We start from the raw sequence: 22,854 nt of genomic DNA on the forward strand, positions 1-22,854 counted from the left end.
ATTGGCACTATAGTACATCAATAACCTTACACTAAACTGTTTTAAGATCTCAAAGGGCAATCCATGAGGGTACCTCTTAAGTGGTTTTCACCAAAATTAGTGCTAAGTGATGCTCTCCATCATTTCTACTTGTGTTCTAGGAGGAAACACAAAATCATTCTTAATACAATTTGGCTAGTTTAAACCTACATACACCAATGCATCTAATGATGTCTACATAGGTGAGGGCAGGATACCAAAGGAGAATGCTCTCAATAGAGCATAAGCTGAGCCCAAATCATTTTGCAGAGCCAAAAGAAAGCCTATATTTGTAGGAACATGGGATGCAGGCCATGCGAATAGACTGACCCTCTGTCGTAAGGAGCTTTGAAAAAAAATTTAAGTATCTTACATGAGAAACTGAATATTGCTACAGAAGACAACTGTCTTGGTACCAATTATTTAAAAAAAAAAGTAAAATTATTTTACCCTAACTGTAAAATTATTTGAATTTTTTTTCCTGTGAGAGTGGTGTGTTGCTGGAACAGGTTGTCTGGAGAAGTCGTGGATACCCCATCCCTGGAGGTGTTCAAGACCAGATTACATGAGGCTCTGAGCAACCTGATCTAGTGGAAAATGATCTTTAAGGTCACTTTCAATGCAAACCATTCTATGATTCTGTGAAAAACAAAAAAAAAAACAAAAAAAAAAAAAAAGAGGGGTAGAAGAAGAAGACGGAGAAAAAGAAGACCACAATGATGATGGAGATATAATAATAATAATAAGATGATGATGATGAAGAAGAAGAAGAGGAAGACAAAGAAGAAGATGATGACAATGATGAAGATTAAGATGAAGATGAAGAAGATGATAAAGAAGACAAAGAAGACAAAGTTAAAGATGGAGAAGATGGAGAAGAAGATGGAGAAGAAGATGGAGAAGAAGATGAAGAAGAAGAAGAAGAAGAAGAGGAAGAAGAAAAAGGGGAAGAGGGAAGGGAAGGGAAGGGAAGGGAAGGGAAGGGAAGGGAAGGGAAGGGAAGGGAAGGGAGGAAGAGAAAGAGAGAAGGAGAAACCCAGCCTTTTAAATTACAGCCTTTTAATTTTAATTTAAATTACAGCCTTTTAAATCTGTTATAAAGAATTTTCAGTAATTTTATTTCCCTAATGATACCTAAGTATGTGTAAGAAATACTCTTCAGTGGTCTGTCACAATACAGAGTTGTCTTCAACTGTTCAGGAATCAAACTGAGATCTCAAGTAATGAGAAAAAGTAATGAAAAGCCAAGCTATCTCGTAGAACATTATTTCAGTGATATGGAGTCAAAATGGCATGCACTGCAAGTTAGATAATCTATGTGCCCCAGTGCTCAGTGCTGGAGGAGAAGGCCTGAGTGCACTTGTACCTGCAGCACCACATAACTGGCCATGTCACTCCTGCTGATTCCTCCCTGTCCAAGCTGACACGTTTAGCTAGGTTGTGCTGGAGAGGCTGGGGGATGCTTTAGCCCTCTCCTTCAGCAAAGAGTACAGATTTTGGCAATGTATTGTAAATAGCAGTCTGGAATCAATAACTACTGGACTCAATAAAGTCTTTAACTGTTCTAGCTATTTGTGAAGTTAATAAGTGCCTAAATTACTGATTTGCCTCTGAGACTGCCTCAATCTCCTTGGAAATCTGGCAGAATATACTCAGAAAGTATATTACACTTATTCTTAATTAAGAACTTCCAAGAAAGTATTTAACCTGATATCTCAAAAGGAGATGTGATAGTAGTTAATGGAAATGAAAATCCAGTCTGAATCTGTAGAGAAATCAGTAAAGCTTTTATATAAAAGGATCCAGTGGAGTGTATCTTTATGGTTTTGAAATCTTTTGAGAGACTATACAATGGTAAATGAAATCCAGCCTATTAGGCTCCTTTTAAATGCAATATCTTTGTTTCAGCATTCCTTACAACGTATTTCTTAGCTTTGTTACTTAATTCTTTTTGCATTATCCCTAGTTATCATTGCTTAATTCCCTCAGTCTTCAAACCTACTAATAATGTCCTTCCAAGGGTTACACTAGACCATGTTTCCTCTTCATCTAGACATGTGTCTCAATTTAATAAAATCAAAGGAGTGCTGAAAAAAAAGCCCCCAAATGTGGTATGATAATGTACAGCAAGGTTAATTGCTGGAACTAGAAAGTGACTTGCAGAGAACTAGAGCATCCTGGAGAAAACACTTTAATTTTTCCAAGTTTGCTGCACTTCTGTCTATGGGTTCTACTGCTTGTTAATAACATTGCCTAAGATTTTTTAACAGGTTTTGAAAAATAATTGGCATGATTTTTATACTAACAGTATCTATTAAGGGGTTGCAGGATGTAAATCAGTTATATTTCCTTGAGATTATTACCTATCTCTCTTTCAATGTATTTGTCAGCTTCAATTTTCTTTTAATTTCCAATTTCTGCCATTTAGTTTTCAGGGAGTCTGACACAGAATGCAGAAAAGCACAGGTTTATGCTAACCATTGAGTTTCTGTTGCACTTGAGAGCTAAAAGTTAGGGCTGTTTACACAGAAAGAAAACCCAATAACCTAGAGAAAACAACGAATATCTTATACTTCTATGGTGGTGCATCTATTCTGTGAGAACACTTTATCAAATCTTCAATTTAGGTGACAGCTTTCCTGGGTTGCTTCTATAGACAATTTAATCTGCTCTCAAACTTCAAAAGTGCTTGTTTTGAGGTCTTGTGATCCTCCTTCCAATATTGATACATGTCTTTCTGTGGAAGCTGCAGTGTTTCAAAACCCTTGAACTGCTTTCCACTGCATTCCTCAGTGATGTGAGAGGCAGACCAAACTCCTAACCACACTGTGCTAAGGATGTCCTGAAAATGCTATGTTAACATAAAAGTCATCCACTCAATGCACTACTGAAATGCATTTTATAACTGTGCTTTAGGTTTTTTTCCAGACTACCCTGATTCTTTCTCTTTTTTGGCTTTCAGATGCTTTTCAACTATTTTTCCAAGGTTTGCATAAAAGCAGAGTCTAAAAATGCAAAAGTTAACACTAGCTTCCGAGATTCTATCTCAAGGATGGACTCAAATGAATTCTAACAATGGAGAATGGATTTTCCCTCACTCTCATCGCATTCATGTGGAAACCCACTGAGGATCCTCAGAAAAATCAAGAGCCTGACTCTTCGCATTGACTTTCCAATATTACTGCTAGAGAGAGGTACGGTGTACCCTTTGATAGGTCTACATTGGCAGTGACTGGCAGGACTACGATGCAAAAATAACACACTGGGATAAATACAGTAAAAAATGAGTAGCAAATAGTAAGAATGAAAGGTATATTTATAGCTTCGTCTGTCTTCGTTAGTTCTTCAGGGCTTGAAGTGGCTGAATTTGAAACAGTATAATAGGCACAGAACTTGTTTCTTTTTCCTCAAGCACAATAGTTTTAATTGTTTTAATGTTATCATCCCTGTGAATCTCAACTAGCTGTCAAATTGTTAGAAAGCTAGAAAACTGACTGCTGTGAAGATAACATTAAAGAAATATGGAGTAGATGCAAATCTAGTGTGCTTCAGAATTAAAACAAGCCTTATGGTGCATCTGTATTGTCTACTGTTGCAGGATTGGTTTAGGTGATAAATACATTTGGTTAATTTCCAAGAAGAACTCTGTGCCTAAGTACTGCAGTTAACACTCCTTACTTCTATGAAATTGGAAATAACCAATACAGAGAAGTCATTTTTCTTTTCAACCAAAACAGACACTCCAAATCACATACTTTGTATTAGTCGATCAAGAATTCAGAAGTGACCTTGAATTTTGGACAGCTCATTTTCTCTTGGAAACTGAAGACTGCAACCTGAACCAAATGAAACACTTGAAATAAGGTAAAGGGGCTTTGTGTTCAGAATGCTGGCTTTTTGTTTCTCAGACACAGTAGGATATTTGCACTTATAAGAATTTATTTTGTCATCATTTCACAAAAATATTTAGATCTTGGATTGCGGCTTAGATTCATCTTCCAAATAAACACCTATGTTTCGTGTTTATGACAGAGTAGTCTAGAGAATATTAGGACAATGTAATTATGATTTTCTTCTTTCTGTTCAAATAAATTTTGAGAACTTGATATCTGGCCTTATTTTAATATTATATTATATAATATTGCTTTTGAGTACAGCTGCACAATCAAAACTATCAAATGAAGAAAGTACACATAAACACAGCCAACCATTTGACAGCTGCCAGACATAAGTTCTCTGAGAGAAACATTTTATAAATGTGTCATTTGCTCACTGAATTTAATGGGAAGAGGCATACAATGATATCTTAGTATCTGCTAATCAAATTGACCTCTTTGTCTTTTTGTAAAGCATCAATATTTTTTGTAATTCAGATTTAAATCATGGACCTGATTATCAACAATATCAATAATCAAATCCTGGCTAGCTATTCTGTGTTTGACTTGTGTGATATTCAACACAACGAAAAGTGAGTATAATCATATGACACTACACCATGAAACAGAGATAGGAGAAAGACTTGCAGTTTACCCTGTTGTCAACTCCAAACACAGTAATGGCACTCACCCTGTAAGTCCTGGGTGAGAGCACAAAAGAGCAATCAGGGAAAGCCAATGAAATATTTGAGAAGTAGAATTTGATTTTGTACTATGTAAGTATATGGTGGCATTCTGTCCTATAAATCAGGAACAAAATAAATATTAACTGTTCCAGGTATAGATGCAGTGATGATGGAGTTTGTTAAGAAGTGCATATATGCAGTATACGTTATCTGACATGAAACTGAAATTTCTCATTTGAATGTTGTTATACTTTTGTAACAGCCTGGGTGTTTTGTAGCCACATAAGATGATACCTATATTTCCCTTCAGAATTAAATGCACATTGAATATATCAACACTCCGACAATACAGAAAATTTTGAGAACTCTTTTATTGATTTATGTTGAAAGAGTTGGTTCCAGCAGAATTCAGATGAGTCACTTTCTTGGGAAAACAGAAGGAATTATTCTTTGAAGATTTTCTTCTTCATATTCAATTCAATCTGTGGTCAAACAAAGCATGTGGAATAAGTTGTCTTTGGTGTTCTGAGCAATGGCTTACTGTACCCACTACCAAATTCACTTGGGAAGTGGGGTTCAGGAGCTCAGCCAGTGCAGCTATGCCTGTTTTGTTATGTCTTCCCTAAAATACTCTTGTACAACACACTCCTGTTCTTGAACTGTAAGATTTCTGTAATGTTCCAGTTGTTGCAATTTATTCATTGAATATAATTTGTCAATGACTTAAGAGGTTGACCTGCACATTAAAATTTGTGTATTTCTACATTAAGAGCCTGCCATTTTTCAAAAGCACTAAAATGAAATTAAAAAGTTACTAACATTATTAAAGGGAGCACTATGCACAAATGATACCCCTCTGGAACTGATAGATAAGATATAAAACATCCTCAGGTACTCTGTCTTTCTTCGTTTAAAATCTTAGTATATATTGTTGCAGACAGTACTACAAGCACTGAAAATACAGGCACATTAAAATTGACCAAGGTGTATTTCATAAACAATAAACTCAATCAGCACAATTTACCATGGTATCCAGGGCTGTCAGTTTAAGAACTTAGTAACATACTCTGACATGTTAAATAATGGAGTGCGTGGAAGACAACTTCCTCACACAACTGGTGAGTGAGCCAACAAGGGAGGGTGCCCTACTGGACCTGCTGTTTGTAAACAGAGAAGGCCTTGTAAGGGATGTGATGACTGGAGGACACCTGGGACAAAGTGATCATGAGATCATAGGGTTTTCAGTTCTAAGTGAGATTAAGAAGGGGATTAGCAAAACAGTCACATTAAACTTCCAGAGGGCAGGCTTTGGACTTTCAGAAGGCTGGTTGGCAAAGTCCCATGGGAGACAGTCCTTCAGGGCAAGGGAGCCCACAAGGGCTGGGCGCTCTTCAAAAATGAAATCCAGGCAGCTCAGGAGCAAACCATCCCCATGTTCCAGAAAAGGAGCCGTCGGGGGAAAAAGCCAGCTTGGTTGAGCGGGGAGATTTTGGGATGCATCAAAAAGAAGAAGAAGGTCTATGAGCTTTGGAGGAAAGGGCAGGCATCTTGGGTGGACTACAGGGAGGAAGTGAGATCGCACAGGGAAAAAATCAGGAGGGCTAAGGCCCAACTAGAAATCAAATTGGCTAAGTCTGTGAAAGATAATGAAAAATCTTTCTACAAATACATTAACAAGAAAGGGAGGACTAGGGAGAATATTCAGTCCCTATTGGATGCAGAAGGAACAACAGTGACAGGGGATAAGAACAAGGCTGAGGTACTTAATGCCTTCTTTGCCTGAGTCTTTAAGAGCAAGGAAAGTTGTTCCCTCTCTGTACAAACCCAGGAGTTAGAGGAGCAGAATGAGGCTCCCATGATCCAAGAGGAGGAGGTTAGAGACTTGCTTGCCCAGCTAGACACCCACAAGTCTATGGGGCCGTATGGGATCCACCCAAGAGTATTGAAGGAGCTGGTGAATGTCCTTTCCAAACCCCTTTCCATCATCTTCCAGTGGTCCTGGCTGACTGGGCAAGTTCCATTAGACTGGAGGCTGGCTGATGTTGTGCCCATCTACAAGAAGGGTTGCAGGGAGGATCCAGGGAACTACAGGCCTGTCAGTCTGAACTCAGTGCCAGGGAAAGTCATGGAACAGCTGATCTTGAGTGCTATCATGAAGCACATGCAAGAGAACCGGGTGATCAGGCCCAGTCAACATGGGTTCATGAAAGGCCTGTCTTGCCAAACTAACCTGATCGCCTTCTATGACAAAGTGACTCGACTACGGGATGGGGGAAAGGCTGTGGATGTAGTCTTCTTGGACTTCAGTAAAGCCTTTGACACAGTTTCTCACAACATTCCACTTCAGAAGCTGTCAGCCTCTGGACTGGACAGGTGCACACCCTCCTGGGTTGAAAACTGGTGGGATGGCCGGGCCCAGAGAGTGGTGGTAAATGGAGTTAACTCCAGCTGGAGGCCAGTCACAAGTGGGGTTCCCCAGGGCTCAGTACTGGGTCCAGACTGGTTCAATGTCTTTATCAATGACCTGGATGAAGGCATTGAGTGCACCCTTAGCAAGTTTGCAGATGATACTAAGCTGGGTGGAAACATGGATCTGCTGGAGGGTAGGGAGGCTCTGCAAAGGGATCTGAACAGGCTGGACTGCTGGGCTGAGACCAATGGCATGAGGTTTAACAAGGCCAAATGCCGGGTCCTGCACTTGGGGCACAACAACCCCATGCAGAGCTACAGACTAGGAGAAGTCTGGCTAGAAAGCTGCCTAGAGGAGAAGGACCTGGGGGTGTTGTTTGACAGTCGACTGAACATGAGCCAGCAGTGTGCCCAGGTGGCCAAGAAGGCCAATGGCATCTTGCCTTGTATCAGAAATGGTGTGACCAGCAGGTCCAGGGAGGTTATTCTCCCTCTGTACTTGGCACTGGTAAGACCACACCTTGAGTACTGTGTTCAGTTCTGGGCCTCTTGCCACAAGAAGGATGTTGAGGCTGTAGAGTGTGTCCAGAGAAGAGCAACGAAGCTGTTGAGGGGGCTGGAGAACAAGTCTTACGAGGAGCGGCTGAGAGAGCTGGGGTTGTTTAGCCTGGAGAAGAGGAGGCCGAGAGGAGACCTTATTGCTCTCTACAACTACCTGAAAGGAGGTTGTGGAGAGGAGGGATCTAGCCTCTTCTCCCAAGTGACAGGGGACAGGACAAAGGCGAATGGCCTCAAGCTCCACCAGGGGAGGTTCAGGCTGGACATCAGGAAAAAAAATTTCACAGAAAGGGTCACTGGGCACTGGCAGAGGCTGCCCAGGGAGGTGGTTGAGTCACCTTCCCTGGAGGTGTTTAAACGACGAGTGGATGAGGTGCTTGAGGGGCATGGTTTAGGGAGTGTTAGGAATGGTTGGACTCATTGATCCAGTGGATCGCTTCCAACCTAGTGATTCTATGATAAGCAGGAATGGTGTCACTATTGCTGTAGTCCAAGAATGCAAGAGAAGGAAGTGTGCACAGAGCAGTACACGCATTATTATAGCTGTTGGGAAAAGTAGTATAATTTCTTACCCCAGAGAACAGTCTTCCCTGGGTAGAGGTCTCTCTTCACTAGTGAGGCGGGGGCCACAAGTGCTCCACAAAGAGCAATTGCAGCATCACCTGAGGTTGTGGCTATAAACTGCTGACTTTTTGGTGGCTTATGGTTGAAGGTTGGTTTGTGGAGGTAACTGTGTCAGCCCACTGGATCTTAATAATTGCTAGGTTATTGTTGCTTATTTTCATTGTGGTGTCTAAAAGACTGATGCTGGTATAAGAGGAAACACTGGTGATTAATGGCTTTATATTGAAGTCAATGAGGGAAACCAGACTTTCAGTCCTGATGACTAGGAGGTCACCTCTATGCTCTAAGAATCCAGCAGTACTAATTAATTGAACAGTGTAATTAAGGTAGACATAGAACAAATATTTTTCCACCTATACTTAGTTGAAATATTTCTGTTTCTATTTCAGACTGGAAGGAGATTGTGCTAGAAAGCCTGACCAATATCACTTCTGTTTACAAACCTTTTTCACCTGTTTAGTAGTTATGTTAAAATAAGTCTTTCTGACATGTTTGTGAATTTGCGTTGTTTTCCTAGTACCATTCTTCCTGATGATTTTCACACTCACAGAATTACATACTCCAAAGCACAGAGAAAATAACCAACACATTGAAGAGTTCATTTAAACTACTGTGTCAAAGTATGTAGCTAAGGCTTCTTTAGGCAAAACATTTATACAGTCAGTTCAGCAAGTACAAAACAGTAACTCCATGACTGTGATCAAAGGGTTCTCATGAAGGCCATGCTCAAGTGAATACAATGCTGTGAAATAAGAACCCATTGCTTGGAAAAAGTCACTTTTAAAAAGGGAAAATTCATTCTGTGTGTACTTGTTGATGCAAATTAATTATGCCTGTCTTTTTAGGTAGTTATAGAACCTTCATGTCCAGAAAGGGTAATGTAATCAAAGTTAACCTGTGACCAAAAGCTTGAAATGTACTTTTGGAGGGAAAGATAAAACAATCATCTGTAACACACACTAAATGGAACTGGATAACCACATTTGCTTCAAAGCTCAAGGGCACCTCGACATCTATAATTAGAAAGGCTCTCAAAGGGTGTAGATAGATTCTTTCAATTGAGGTAGGTGACACTTCTTTTAAAACAACCATAACACGAAAGCCTGACTTCTTTTTAATCCTTTAAGGGAAATAATTGAAAGACAAGTACAGCCAGTTCTGCTTTTGGCTTCACCGTCTCAAAGCAGATATACATCAGTGAAAAGTCAAATGGTGCAGCCAATAGATTTGTTCAGCTTTTAAGCTGTAAATTTGAAGTCTAGTGCTGACTGATGGAGGTTTCCAACCTTAATTTATTGAGGTGTCTGAGCTTTTACAATCTTTCTGGAATTATTTCCTCTCTGTTCTTGAGTGTGCCAATAAAGGTTCCCTTTTTTTCCCCCAAACTGATATACAACCCCATCATATCATAAAACTGATGGACTACAACAGAGGCTAATCCTGACCTTGAGGAAGTAGCCTGCAGAAGGAAACACCCATTTATTTAGAGGATAGCCCAAGAGAGGCTTTGTCTTCTTTCTGAACACTAAAAGGTACATGATGGAATCATGTGCATAATGGAATCCTGTGCATACCAAGCAATATTAGAATATAATATATTTTTCTCTTCTCCTTTCTTTAAATATTTTAAGCTTCTCCTCCATCTGAATATTGAGATTCCCAAGGCAATACCTCTCTGTACGATGCAGATACTGGAAGTATCAGTGAGCTTGTAACAAGAAATGCATCTTCATGCAATAAAGTGAAATAGCATGACTTTAAAAAGCTCATAGTTTTGGTTATTCAAGTAGTATCCCAGTATTATCTGCAGTACAGCCATTGTGGCACGAGAAATAAATTCATCAGCTCTAAAGGGCATCCTGTGCTAGCTTAAAAAAGACAGAGGACTCCTATCTCACTTTTTTTACACATACCGATTTTAAAGTGTAAAATAGATACAGCTGTTTAGATACTAAACTGTTGCTATGCTTTTAGTAGTTAGACTAATGCTATGAACTTAATACAGGATAATAGTGTGTGTTGACTTTATGTATTAGTACTTTTTGAAGCTCGTGCATCCTGATGGGACACCCACAGTTTTGGCCAGCATCCAGGATCCATTGTAATCTTCAAAAAGTGTTTTTCTTAGTAGGAATCAATATGAAGCAGATTCTGTCTAGAATGGTAGAGACTCCAGAGTGGCTGTGCAGTAGCTCAAATGATCTGAGTGTGTATGTGAAGTAAGGCTTCTGAGGAAGATGCAAAACTAGTCCTTGGGAAATTCAGGCAGGCTTCTGGCAGAACAGCCCTTCTTTTGAGAACCCCGGCTCCTCTCAGGTCTGAAACAGAAGAAACAGCTCAGTTGCTATATGGAAGTTGAAAGCAACTGCTATAAGTTTAGTTTAATTTCAGCAATCAATTAGATAAATCTGAAAGGAAACACCACTGGTACTTGGGAAGCAGAGCAGGATTTTAGCGAGAAAAGGAGTGATAAGTTCACTGCCTCCCATGGGACAGAGAAATAAAAAGACCACTGATTATCACCAGTGGAACATGCAGATACAGATTGAAAGAAATTAAATTCCAGCAATTATCAGAGCATGCTAATATCAAATGCTACCAAACAGAAACAATTTGAATTGTAATATGATTAGCAAACAAACAATTTTATGTGTGTAATGCAAGGCACTGGTGAAAAAAAATTGAGGGACATTAAATACTGAAGACATGATTAAGGTAACTGAGAAGTGAAATTCTAAATCTTTCTGAAGCTTTGTTTCCAGAAAGGGTTAGAAATCCTGCAGGTGAGATGCTACACTCTAGGGAAGTCGCTAAATTCTCTCACTCTTTTCCAGCCAGAAGCTATAAGGAGGACATTTAGTTATTCCCAGCAGCCAGAAACCTAAGTGGATTAATAACATCTGACTGGTCTTGTAACTGTCAAAAGAGTGCACATGAGTTGGTAATACACTAAACAGCTGGAGAAAAAGATATTTATTGAACATAGAATTCCTGCATTAAGCTGAGATTCTCAAGAACAATAATATAAAGGCTGGATATTTTTATAAATAAGTTTGAAATTAACTGCAATGAAAGGGGTAGAAACAGGCAAAAATAAGAAATCTGGAGGTTTGTTCCAAGGAGCAAAGTAATAAGAAATCCACTGTTCAGTTTTGCACACAGTCTTTTCACTCGTGGTCAAGAAAATACTTTAGAGAAGAAAATAACAATAATAAAATTACAAATACACTAGACCATCTTTAAAGTCAGTTTTAATAGCACAAATATCATCTTTAATTGTAGAAATAGGCTGAATTCTGAGGATGTATAATATGACCAGTCTTTTGCTGAATGTAATTAGAAACATTCAAAAAGACATATGAATTCAAAAAGACATATGATTAAATGCACATGTGAATTAGTCATTAGACTCTCTAAGAACATTCCTTGTCTGTGCTGCAAAAGAGCAAAGCATTTTTATAGAAGCGAAATAAAACTAAGCCCCAAGATATCATGTGAGGAGGAACTTTAATTAGCAGTTAGGATGACTCCTAGTCCAACAAGACAAACTGGTCATGGTCATTACAAGTGGTATGGATAAACGGTTAGAGAGGAGAAACAGTTCATACCTTGCCAGTGCTTTACAAGACTATTTGATAGTGGATTCTAAATCCATGAAGTTTTTTTCTGCATGCTGGAAAGGTTATAAACAACTCCAGCACAAACACACTACTGACAAATTTATTCTGAAAGGTGGTGAGCTTAACAGGGTAACAGTGTCATCAGGTCACACCCCTAAGTATGTCAGAGTTGACTATATGCAGTGCTTTCCATTACTCATCTCTCGAAAAAGTAGGAGTCCTCGGTTGCTTGAGAGACTGCTAATTTCACCAGCAGGAGCAACAAGCAATGGAAAGACTTTTTCTGGATGCTTCCTTAGCACTACACTGCCTTACTCTGCCTTAATGCTCTGCTCAATCCCATGTGAAGTTCCTGCTTTGTGCAGCTTTGTGCAGCTTGGCTACAGGGAAAGCCAAGACACAGAAGAATGTTTGTTACAAGATGGTTTATTTAGAGAAGCATTAAAAACTGTACCTGAGGAAGTTTTTAGTCAGATTTTGGCCCATCAGTGTACCCAATGGCTATGTTAAACGGTCAGACAAAAAGGACTAGCAATGCCTCTACTCATAATCCTGGGACCTTGTTCAAGGAATGGTCCATGGTTTGGAGCAGAGACCAGGAGGCTCTGACCTCAAATCTCTGTGTCATCCAGGCAGCCTGTGTGCCAGCAGCACAGAGAGGCTGGAAACAGCTTCTTGCTGCTCAGGGCAGTCTTGCCAGGAAAGACAAGTGAATATGTAGCAGCAGCTTTCAAGGAGGATGCCAACAAACAGGTCTGAATACCAATGATTTCCAGGCCTAGTGACTCACTCCAAGTGATGGGCATCCTGGCATGAAGGGCTGTGGAACTAATCCCGAGAAGTGAGCGACTGCCTGTGGGATCGAGTGCTTGGTTCATATTTATGCGGCATCTAAAATTGCTGTGCTGAGGATAACCACACCATTTGTTTTGGTTGACTTGTTAAAGCAATCTTCTGTTACTAACTGTGCTTCTGAGCAATCAGGGGAACCCAGTGCCACCATCTGGCACCTTGGCCAGGAAGCCACACTGGTGACTCCCTTGGACACCTGCCATAGGTCCCCACTGCTTTGCTGTTATAAATGAGGGAGGTAGGAAAGATTGCAGCCTAGTTTCCCCCCTTTTCTCCTGCCAACCCCTCTCTATGCAATTGAATCTGAATTTCCATTGACAGCTGGATCCACACCCTCTGTTCATTTGGTTCTGCTAAGGTGCACCCCAGTTGTCACCAGACCTTATGGATCCTAATGTGGCCTTCAGAGAGGCAAATGTGTTACAACGCGCTCTCCATGCAGAGAATAATGAGCAGCATTTCCCTAGAGGCAACACAGCTTGAATGCCAGCCCTTTGTTACTCTTTAGCACACTGCCCAAGAGAAGCAGAAACCACTTAAATGTTACTAAGTCTTCCTAAATTCGTTCTCAGAAACAGCTGAGGAATTATTGTTGAGATATTTCAAAAAAACCCTACCTAAGGCAGAAGCAAGCATGGCAAATTTCAGCTTGAGCAATTCTGTGTAGCGATAACCCAATGAAAACAGGGCTAATGGCAAATATTAAGCAACCTTAGCCACAGGCAGTTTTACTCGCTTCAGCAGTAATATGTGGTGTTTTTTCCATAAATACTGCGTGGAAGTGCTGTATCTCTCACTCTGTTATTTTTCAGCTAGCAGCAAAACCCAAAGCAAACTTTTCTGTATGCACAACCCTAATTGAAAGCAAAGTAAATTAAATTAATTCTAAGCAGTGTCAATAATAGCTACTAGTTATTTTGCAGTAAAAATACTGGCATTTTATCAGTTTTTAATAACTATGTTTTCCTGCTGTTTGCAATTGCAAGAAAATTCTTCCAGTAACAGCACAGTATTTTCCATGTAATTTTTCAGCAGGCCCCAAATGAGCAATATATTAAAAAAAACATGCTAAGCAAAGTTACAGAAATGTAATTGTGCTGCAGAGAAACAGATCTAATGGAGGTGCTATTACATCTTTCCTATGGTGACTTACTTTAATCTCATTCTTGGTGAATATTTCAATTAAATAATTTTCACTGTCACTGACAAAAAGAAAGGAAGATATAACAGTGGATACCACTAAACTATCTCTATGGAATATGTTATATGCATTGAGCCTCTTTTGTATTTATCATTAAAAAAAATTGGTATTTTTTTGAACATACTCTTTACCTGAAAAAAAAGTTAAACCACTTATACAAAATCCCTGCATCTCTGATTGCAAGCATCCTGACTCTAAAACCTGGAAATTGTGCTCTGATACTGTTTATCTTGTATAGTTCTAGTCAAATATTTTTGGGGAAACTGAAGGTTTTTTTAAAAAAGAAAGGCTGATTCTTCAGCTGTCCTATATTCTCACTCTAGTGTCTGGATTAATGGTACGTTTCATGTGCCTTTGTGTTTTATTAGATTTGTTGACTAAAAATCACAAGAGTTGGCAACGGTTTCCTCATGCAGATATCCAGGAACAAAATCCCTAGGTTTCATTTGCAGAAAAAGAAAAGAAAACGTTGCCCAAACTGATGTATTCCCACCTGGGGCCACGAAGCCGCTCACTCAGAGCACTCCCTTAGCAGAAAACTGTGGAAGGAGTCCTTTTTTTCTTCAGTGATTCGCGATATCAGAAACACGGTCTGGGATATTCAAGTCTGTTTTTAACGCTGTAATGAAAAGGGTTTCTTTGGTTGCTGCTGAACAGAAACACTGAGAAAAAAAAAAATAGAGGATGTTGAAAGGTTTTCTGTTGACAGAGTATTTCCCAAGTTGAAAAAAATTATAGATTCGTTGTGGTTTATTGAATATTCCTGAAACACTAGTTAAATGTCAGTCCAGCCCCAAACTACATTTCTTCTTCATGGTACTCTGCTCTGTTCAGAAGCCAAATGATCTTATTGTCTCTTCTGTTGAGGCCAGACTACACGAGAGAATGGAGACTTAGGCAACTCCCTTGCAGTAACATGCTGATCGAGAGAAAGCTTTTTATACCAAAATCATTCTTACAGAACTTGCCCATCCAATTCTATTTAGAAGAAAGATAATTTTAATGAAACAAACCCATGAATATTTTAAAGACAATAGCCTGCTGATATAGTACTTCAGTTCATCTCTTCTGCTTCTTATCTTTTGCCTCTAGGGTTTGCTAGTGAGTCTCCTAGGGGACTCAGAGATGCACAAATTGTAGTATCCCCTCCAAGCATTAGCTATGATTTCCTCTCAACCAGCTGTGGTTAAAAGACTTGCAGGGGAGAAAAGTTCCTTCTTGCAGAACATTGTGAGGTCTCGCCAGAACAACTAGACTTGTCTCTCACGACTCTGTAGTCACTGGGTTGGTTTTCTAGTGAGTCACCGCTGCTGAAACAATCCTAAATTGTAGCTTACATCTACAGCTATACAATACATTTTCACTTCAATTGCAATGCCAGATAGCAGCCAGGGAGATTTATTAACTTGGCTTATGGTAGGTGCCTAACTTCCACAGAATTCACGCAAGCTAGGTACTTAGCCTGCTTGGCTCTTTTGACACACACTCCTCGATGTGTACCTACATAGGCAGGTCTCTAGATACCTTTAAAACTCAGTCCATTAAAGTATAAATCTCCTTAAAACCACTTGAACTTTGTTTGTGCTAAGACTATCTCCTGAAGGATATGTAGGCATCTCTTTGCCCCCTCACCCCTTGAAAGCCTTGTGGAATTATGTATATCTCATTCCGTAGCCTTCAGAGTCTGGGTTCTTGTGTATGAATCAGATCAGAAACTGGATCCTCTTTATTAGACTATATCTGGACTTTTTCAGTTAAAGAAAGCAGACTACAAAAATGACTCGAGTATTCTGACACACTAGCAGAAAATTAGCTGGAATGCAGAGAAATATATAGTTATAAATAAAAGTCAATGAAGAAAGATTCTATTAAACACCAAAGTGATCATGAGCAGTAACAGTTATTTGCTTTAGGCTCTTTTAACCACATTTTCTTATTCTAGTTTCCATCTGTTAATTTAAATCAAGTGTGCATTTTCTCCACTCCAGTTTTTTTAGCAATAATGGTTGCCATGGTTGTCACAAGGACAATTTAAATGTAAGGAATGCTCAAAATTGATTTTTAGTAGTTCATTCTGGAATATACTTAAAACTCTTGAAGCCTGTGGGTGACAGATCTGGTTAAGGAACTCTCTCTGCTCAGTCACATTTCATAGTTTTGTTCACATGGAGAAGTACAAGTTTAATGGTTAGGGCACAATACCGAGATATAGAAACCTGCATCAGGCCCTTAAATTAGCTGCATGTTTTAGAGCAAAGAGTCATTATGGGTTGCAACCCACAAACAAAAGAGGAGATATAATCCTGGGAACAGGCAGAAGAGCCTATACTTCCTCTGTTAGTAGTTGTACCAGAAACTTCCTTACAGAGAGGAGAACTTATAACTTCAGCCTCCTTCAGCTGTGTCTATCTTCAGTTCAGCGTCGCTTAATGCTTGAAAAGGAGAGTGCTATAGATCCACCTTGAGGGGAACCAGGTACTTGGCTCAGATTCCTAAAATACAGGCAGACGGGGTTTCTCTACATTGGCTTTCAAAAAGTGTCGAACTGTCCCTCTGCTTAAACCTGAGAGCCTGAACGTTTACTTTAGGAGCGGTCCTTAACAAGACACCTGTAATTCACACAAAAAGATTTGTCCTTAACTGGTTGGCCCAACTGCTGCTGTGCTGACACTGCTATAGTTGTTTTTCTCTCCTCCTCTTCCTATGCTTGCCTCCATATCTGCCCTATAGCCCTCTATGACCGTGCTCCTGGGCAGCATAGGCAGCAGCAAATCTTCCAGAGGTTTTACGTTGCCATGAGGAAACTCAAATCATCCCTACCATGGATATCCCCTGTTAGACTCCTTGCAGCATTCCAACTTCATCCCAGATTGCTGTCTTTACTTTTATTTTTTTGTTAACAAAACCCATTAAGCTGGGAACGCTGAAATCCCCACTGAGCCTTCTGATTTTCTAGAACTGCCATATACAGCCTGGCATAGTTGTAATAAGAGTTTCAGAAACAAAATCAAGTCAATGTAGTCAATTCCCATTGGAAAAGATCACTGGCATCTATCCAGTTTAATACTATCCTCTGCCCAATGTGAAATCTCTTGGCATAAATGATGTAAACTTGTCTTCACTAAATGTATTAATGGAGATAGGGAATAACAATTGCTAATATATAGACTGTCAATAATCTGTAGTCTGCCAGCATCTGAAAAGAACAAAAGAAATGGAAAACTAAAGGAAAAAGAAAAGGAAAAGGAAGAGAAAGAAATATTTTCCTCTTCTAGTCAGGATTTTTTTCTCTCTCAAGCCCAAAGTACAGACTGTACAACCATAAAAACATTGTCCATGCATCTTGCTGGAGGTGGCACCAAATAAATTACAACTTTTAGAACAAATTAAGGGTTTGTGCAGGCAAAACCTTCAAGATATGTGGGCTCAATTGTTGCCCTACAGGCTTTTATGTGATCTTGGCCAAGCCACTTAACTCTATGTTTTAGCCTCACTTGTGCTCTGGCAGTGATAACTAAATCCAACTGTTTTTTGGAACTACATTTATTCATAGCATGATCTAAAGATTGCTCAATAATTATTATTTTGCTTGTTATTTGGCTTTTGGGGAAGACAGAGATAAAGGAAAATTTTTCACTGGGAGAAAATCCAATATAGATATTCAGACAAAGCTGACATTACCCAATCAAATTGGACAAGGGAGCAGAACAGAGTTGGAAAATATTTAAAGATGTTTTCCATAAAGCACAAGAGCTCTCACTCCCCAGATGTAGGAAATCAGACAGGGAAGGGAAGAGATGAGTGTGGCTGAGTCAACATCTGCTGATCACACGGAAGAGCAAGAGGGAACTGCACAGGCAGTGCAAGCAGGGACAGGGAACCTCAGAAGAGTATAGGGACACTGCCCAATTGTGTAAGGTGTAATGAGGTAATGGGGTAAGGAACGCCAAGGTGTAGCTGGAGCTGAGCTTTGTAAGGCAAATGAAGACTAACAAGAAAGGCTTCTACAGATAAGTCAATCAGAAAAGGAAGGTTAAAGAAAGTGTATCCCCACTGATGAATGAAAATGCTCATCCTGTATCAATGGACAAGGAGAAGGCTGAGGTACTCAACAATATTTTTGCCTCAGCCTTACCGACTACTGCTCTTCTCTCGCCTCCTGGGTCAATGGACAACAAGACGGTGACCAGGGGGGTAAAGTGCCTCCTGCTGTAGAGGAGAATCAGGTTTGTGACCACCTGAGGAACCTGAATGTATATAAGATTATGGGACCCGATGAGATGCATCCCAGAGTCCTGAGAGAAGTGGCCGATGTGGTTGCCAAGCCACTCTCCATGATATTTGAAAAGTCATGGCAGTCAGGAGAAGTCCCTGGTGACTGGAAGAAGGGTAACATTGTGCCCATTTTTAAAAAGGGTAGAAAAGATGACCCTGGGAACTACCAACCTGTCAGCCTCACCTCTGTGCCTGGGAAGATCATGGAACAGATCCTCCTAGAATCCATGCTAAACCACGAGGAGGCTGGGGAGGTGATTCGAGGCAGACAGCATGGCTTAACCATGGGCAAGTCCTAACTGACCTACCTAGTGGCTTTCTGCGAGGGGGTAACCACAGCAGTGGACACAGGAAAATTTGTGGATGTGATCTATCTGGAATTCTGTAAAGCCTTTGACACAGTTCCCCACAACATCCTTCTCTCTGAATTGGAGAGATATGGATTTGATGTGTGGACTGTTTGGTGGATAAGAAATTGGTTGGATGGTTGTATTCAAAGAGTGGTGGTGAATACTCAATGTCCAGATGGAGATCCGTGACAAGTGATGTTCCTCAGGGATCTTTACTGGGACCAGTGCTGCTTAATGTCTTCATCAACAATATAGGCAGTTGGATGGAGTGCACCCTCAGGAAACCTGCAGTGACGCAAAGCTGAGTGGTGCAGCTGGCACACTGGAAGGATGGGATGCCATCCAGATGGACCTGGACAAGCTGGAGAAGTGGGCCTGTGTGAATCTCATGAGGTTCAACAAGGCCAAGTGCAAACTCCTACACCTTGGTGCACTCCGCAGTTTCAGTACAGGATGGGGGATGATGTGACTGAGAACAGCCCTGCAGAAAAGGACTTGGGGGTGCTGGTTGATGAGAAGCTTGACGTGAGCCAGCAATGTGTACTCGCAGCCCAGAAGGCCAACCATGTCCTGGGCTGCCTCAAAAGAAGCGTGGCCACCATGTCAAGGGAGGTGATTCTGCCCCTGTACTCCACACTTGTGAGACCCTACCTGGAGTATTGTGCCCAGATCTGGAATCCTCAACATAAGAAGGATATGGAGCTGTTGGAAGGGGTCCAAAGGAGGGCTAAAGAGATGGTTAGAGGGCTGGAGCACCTCCCATATGAGGACAGGCTGAGAAAGCTCCAGAGAGAGCTTATAATGGCCTTCCAGTACCTGAAGTGGGAGTACAAGAAAGCTGGGGAGGGACTTTTTGCAAAGGCTTGTAATGATAGGTCTAAGAGGAATGGCTATAAATTGCAGGGGGGAAGTTGGGCTTATTCAGCCTGGAGAAGAGAAGGCTCTGAGGAGATCTTATAGTGACCTTCCAATATCTGAAGGGGCTACAAGAAAGCTGGTGAGGGACTGTTCACAAAGGCTTGTAGTGATAGGATGAGGGGCAATGAGTATAAACTGGAAAGGGGCAGATTTAGACTAGACATTAGGAAGAAATTCTTCCTCATGAGAGTGGTGAGACACAGGAACAGGTTGCCCAGGGAAGTCCTGGATGATCTTGGGCAGCCTGATTGAGTGGGATGTCCCTGCCCATGGCAAGGGGTTTGGAACTAGATGATCTTTAAGGTCCCTTCCAACCCTAACTATTCTATGATTCTACAGTATTATGAAGATTAATAATTCTAACAATGCATGTTGACTGCAGGAGGTCCAAAGCAGTTAGTGATGTTGGTTCACCAGTGGCCAGAACTGTGACTGGGGCTCATTGCCTGAAAATAGAAAGGGTTTTGAGAAAGAGAGGAAGAGCCCATACTGCACTTTGGACAGAAGTGCCTGGCAAGGGGAGAGCATGCTGCTCCTCCCAAAACAGAGATCATCACAGCATGCAGAGCACCCACCTGTGCCAGAGGTATAGTTTGCAATAAAAAATGCTTCAGCTGAAATGCTGTCACATGTTTGATGAGGTTTTGCTGTGAAGCAGAGTGGGGAATAGGCCTAAGTGTTTATGCTTTTGAGCAATACTTCTTCCCTTTTTCAGGAAGTCTCTAAACTCAAATCTACTCCCAGCTCAGGTTTCTAGTGGTGCCCCACCAAACCACTGTGGGAAAGGGACCTGCTTAGGGAACAAGGAGGCAAAGGAGGGATTGAGGCTGCTCTGGAATAGCCACACCGTGGCTATTCCAGAGAATGGATAGATGCGGAGCATAGGATGGATGCTTTCCTTGTATGAATTGGTCTTACGCGTTTTGCATTTTGAGTATTTGAATTTTGTTCTGCAGAAAATCTGGGCATATGGAGGCAGGCCAGCCACTTGTCCTCAGGCCCCAGCCCAAGGCAGACCTGATAATGGGTTGTAACACAGGACCTGGGTGGAAGTGAGAAAGCAGAGATCTTAAAGCCAACAGCACAACACTGGAGAGGAGCCTTAAGTCCACAGGGAGTACCTAGCTCAGTCAAGAGCCCTTCCAACTCAAACCATTCTATGATTCTATGATTCAATGATACAATCCACTAGTAAATCTTTAGCTCAGTTTAGTGGAAAAGTAGTCCGTTGGAACGCTTGATACAAAAATTAAACTTCCCAAACTCACGTAATTTGTGTGTCTTAGAGATTTTTTATGGTGATTTGATTTTCTAGCCCCCCAAAAAATCAACAAAGAAACACCTGCTCTCCCAGGAAAAAATGGTTTTTTTTTCTTTTCATCCTAATTTTCCCTCATATCACTTGTTTCCTCTCTCTGTGTCCTACACCTGCAAAACTTTATGCTAGTTTGAGGCTTCCTAAGGAATGCCTTAATCCTGCATGTTATAGCATACTAATATTTTGCTCTAGGCTGGAGCTCAGAGAAGTTATGCCAAAATAAAACAAAAAAAGAAAACAAAAAAGAAAAAGAGAAAACAAAGTTACCCAAGTACTGAGTCAATCTTGAAAGGAAGAAGGACACATATTAAAGTTAACAAAAATCCGGGTGTGTGCAACAAGCACATACTGCCTTAATTGAAACCCAGAAACATTCTAATTGTTGCGAAATGCTAATAGCAAAAGCACTGGTTCCTTGAGTGAACATTTTACTAAATCACAGGCATTTAATTTCCTCTCATGCATTTCAATAGCATGCATTGCCTGAGAATAAAGCACTAAAAGAAACATGAAGATTCTGTTTACCAAAAAAGATTTGTCGGGACAATTAAAGTCTTTTCAAAATTATATTTAAAAATTTTATCTAAGCAAAGAGAAAGCACATAATTTTGGACTAATTTGCCTCTAGCTTGAAGTAGAGGGCACATTTCAGTAAACTATCTTGAGTAAACTTAGCAAGGGACTTTAGAGGAACTCCTCATATGACTAAGGTGATGGAAAGATCTGTCACTTTGGAAATCCCAGGGATGCAATATTTGTATATATCTAATCAGAGCAACATCGTTAATGCACTTTTGAAAGAATGTAACTGATTAACTGATAATTAATCAGTGGAATTGATTTTGATTTCAGATCATCAGCCCACACATTGTAAAGACCATTTGACTTAGGGCCTGATAACTTGCCTGCAACTTGGAAAAGCAGAGTTGTGGAACAGAATTCGATGTTTTGTCTACAATGACTTTGAAAACTTAGCTTAGTTATCAGGTTTTGATATGACTTACATGTGTTAATAACCCTGTCCCATAAAGCCTTTAAGCCCTGGGAACTGCTCAGACACCCAATGACAGACACCACCATTTCATTAGGGCTAAGCATTAAGTATTCAGCTTACGGAACATTTCAGCAAGTTCAGTATAGATGTGGTTTGGAATTCACTGTTTGCTAACTGGTCTTCCATCTTCTCCATCCACAAAACCTTAAATTGAGCTGGGCCTGCTTTATGAAGAAAATTAAGTTATTAATGTGTGGGGAAATGTATGCCTTAAGAATCTTGGCACAGACAACACAAACAATGACAGCCTAAAAGGACGAGCTTTTGAGGACTCACGTCTGTATTTGGTTTGAAACTGTAGGTCCACAGAAATGAATGGCAAAAATTCCCACATAACGTTAAAAGAACATCTTTTCATCTCAGAGGTCAAATTCAGTGTTCCAATTAATTTAGTAAATTCATTGAAGAAACACAAATTATTACACATTATTCCCCTATAAGTGGAAGCTTAACTCTTAATCTTTTTACAAACCTAATTCAAATAACAATTTTAGTGGAGCTACACCAACAACTGGATAACAGAACAATGAGACTAGGCCCTTTGCTTTATCATAAAATGGGCAATAAATACAGCCTTGTGAACTGTGTAAGGCAGCCCAATAAAATTGCTGCTGTGCAGAAGGCTCGTAAAACTTCAGCAAAAGCATAAGAAAGATAAACCTGAAACAATAGAGACATCTCAGCTGTGCTTGTCTTACAGCACTGTAACAATATATATATAGTTTTAATAATATATTTATGATTAGAATGTATATAATTATAATATATAGAGTATATAATAAAAATATATTTAATCAAATCATCAGAAAACTGTTTCATGAAGGAATGCTGTGTTGAGTTCTGACTCTGTTCTTCAGCTGAGTACTTTGCTTCAGTAGGTCACTTCCACACATATAAGACAATTGCTTTTATTCAACCTTTGCCCAAATTCTTTCCTATCCGGTATAGTTAGAAAAAAAAAAAAACCAGCTTTTCTCTTTTAGATTTACAGAAGCTTTTTGCATCTCCTGAACAGGAATTGATCTTTTTGGTCAACTATGGCAGACTGCTTCAAGGACACTGACACGAATGTGACATGCACAGAAACCATCCCCAT

This window comes from Cuculus canorus, chromosome 1, assembly GCF_017976375.1.
Source record: "Cuculus canorus isolate bCucCan1 chromosome 1, bCucCan1.pri, whole genome shotgun sequence".
NCBI lineage: Eukaryota > Metazoa > Chordata > Aves > Cuculiformes > Cuculidae > Cuculus > Cuculus canorus.